The following is a 2,745-nucleotide window of genomic DNA, read 5'->3' as shown; positions in this document are numbered from 1 at the left end:
ATGATGATCTCTCCCCCTCATTGTTGAGGACCATTAGGGGACAGAATAGTCTTAGAGGGACAAGAAGAGCTTTTGAGGTTATTGCCATGATCAGGGCAAATATGATCATGGTATTGGTCCTATCTAATGCAGCCCCAGCTAGGATGGGGCACATGCACTGGTTATTATAAGAAAAATAATGTCATAATAAAAACATATGCACGGTGTGCTATCATATTCAAAAATTGTAAACATATTAGTTTTTTTTTTATTTTACAAATCTCTCTTTTTTTTCTTCTATGATTCCACTTATATAGTCTAAAACAGGTCAAAGTTCTGGTGTTGGTAGTCTGGTTAATGGTGACCTTTACGGAGCAATGGGTGGTATAATGATTGTGAGGAGGCACGAGTCCAGTATCATTTTAATATTTTCATATTTATGTAATGTATATAAAACATGGATTATTTTCATATTAGAAATGAGGACACCGAATAAAGTGTAAATGATTTTTTTAAGGTGAGACAACAAGTGAGGGACAGACTTGACAAAGACTTTGCTACAGATCCTAATAAAGAAATATATATTTTCATCTACGGCCATGCTACCCTGAACAAGCCTGATCCTGTCTGATCTCAGAAGCTAAGCGGGGTCAGACCTGGTTAGTACTTGGATGGGAAAACCGCCTAGGAAGACCAGGTGCTGTAGTCTTAAAACATAAAAAAAAAATAAGGGATTGTAAGCTGACAAGGTTCTTGCAATCTATGAGGTCAACCAAGGGTTGCCTCACCAAAAACAATTAAAAAAAGAAGTATATATTTTCAACGAACATACCCAAACTAAGATACTTTCTAATTGCTTTGCTGAACTACATTCATCACAGGTTTTGAAAGATGTGAATAAATATTACTAACTTCCTCATTCAAATTCTGAGTCAAATGAGATAGGATAGAGAATTGGCAGATGTAGACCAAAGTATTTCCTTTATTTCTGATAAAACTAAAATTCATGAATGGGGGTTATTTGTTTAACTTCAGAACTAGAAAGAACTACCAACTTAAGAGCCCTAACTGTTTCCAGCTTGTCTCTATGGAAAGGAAAGAGGAAGGAGCTGGGCATCCCATGCTAAGATTCTCCTTCAAAACACATTAATGAGATTTAAGACGCTCTGCCTCTAAAAAAGGAAGAGTGAAAGAGCAGAGAAATACCAGGGGTCTTATGCTAGATGGGAGAACACAGGAACAGGGTATAACGTACCCTCTAAATAACGTGATCAGTCATGAATTCGTTCATTAACAAACGTGTGCATGGTGAGCACTGTTTCAGGTACACAGGGCTACAGCGATGAGCAAGACAGAGTGTTCCCTGCCTCCTGATGCTGGCTAGAATCTGAAAAACTAAAAAAAAGTATAAAATCTACAGTATAAAATCAAGACTTTGCTAGTTTTTGATAAACCATAATAGCTGATGCTAAAGTGTGAATCTTCTAATACGAATGAATTAAAAACTTCAGCCTATGAGTTGCATGAAGATGTATATGTTTTATCTTTTTATTGTATTATGCTTTTAGAAGAGATAACTTCACATCTGACTCTAATATCAGACAGTCTAATATCTAACTGACTGTTTCTTTTGCAAACCTCTGCATGCATACCATTCCCACTTCAAAGTGGAATAGATCTCTCTCTTACTATAACCTGACTTCATTCTCTTTCAGGGGTAGAAGCATTGTTCATCAATCCACCTCACATCTCCTCTTTCCCTTTTGACAACGATACATATTCAAACATTTCCATGAAATAAGCAATACATACACACAAGTTATTGACCATTCCCTTCTTTTTCCCTTTGCAGGAAGCTTCTGAAATGAAAGGTTAGTCTAAAGTCACACATTCCTAATCCATCAATTCTGGCTTGTTTCACTACACAACAAGTACACAACTTACTTCCTAATCTAGCCCCAGCCTCTTCTTTATTGTCTCTTACTATTGCTTCACAGCCACCCTGAGGAGGCTTCCCAAATGTTCCATACTAGATCACGCCTCTATACCTTTGCACATGAAAAGTCCTCATCCTCTTCTCTACCTTGTGGAGGCCTTACCTTTTCAAAAGAGTCAGCCCAAGAGTCAACTACAGGTTTACCTTCCTTTCTCAGCTGAGTAACTGACTTTGCGCTTCATTGGAGCTCACTGGATATCTCTGATTTCTATTGTTTAAAATTTGTTAAGGTGTGTTTTATGTCCCAGAATATGATCTATCTTGGTTAATGTTCCATGGGAGTTAGAGAAGAATATGTATTCTGCTGTTGTTGGATAAAGTACTCTATAAATGTTTATTATACTCAGTTGATTGTGTTCTTGAGTTCAACTATGACCTTACTGATTTTCTTCCTGCTGGATCTCTCTCTGAGAGCAGGGTATTGATGTCTCCAGTTGTGATAGTGGAGTCGTCTATTTCTGCTTGCAGTTCTGTCAGTTTTCGCCTTATGTATTTTGGTGCTCTGTGGTGAGACACATACATGTTAAGGATCGTTATGTCTCTTGGAGGATTCACCCCTTTTTCATTATGTAATGCAGTTCTTTATCCTTGATTACTTTCCTTGCTTTGAAGTCTCCTTTGTCTGAAATTAATGCAGCTACTCTTGCATTCTTATGATTAATATTAGCAAGGTATATGTTTCTCCATCCATTTACCTTCAGTCTATATATGTCTTTATATTTAAAATAAATTCCTTGTAGACAATATATAGTTGAGGCTTGCCTTTTTGA

The 2,745-nt window shown here is 36.9% G+C and overlaps 1 pseudogene; it reads left to right on the top strand.

Moving 5' to 3' along the window:
* The first annotated feature begins 568 nt into the window (after positions 1-568).
* LOC111739764 lies at positions 569-688 on the top strand (annotated as a pseudogene).
* The last annotated feature ends 2,057 nt before the right edge of the window (positions 689-2,745 follow it).

Source organism: Pteropus vampyrus, unplaced genomic scaffold (assembly GCF_000151845.1).
Source record: "Pteropus vampyrus isolate Shadow unplaced genomic scaffold, Pvam_2.0 Scaffold53, whole genome shotgun sequence".
Classification (NCBI taxonomy): Eukaryota; Metazoa; Chordata; class Mammalia; order Chiroptera; family Pteropodidae; genus Pteropus; species Pteropus vampyrus.
This window is presented reverse-complemented; position numbering and strand designations above follow the sequence as displayed.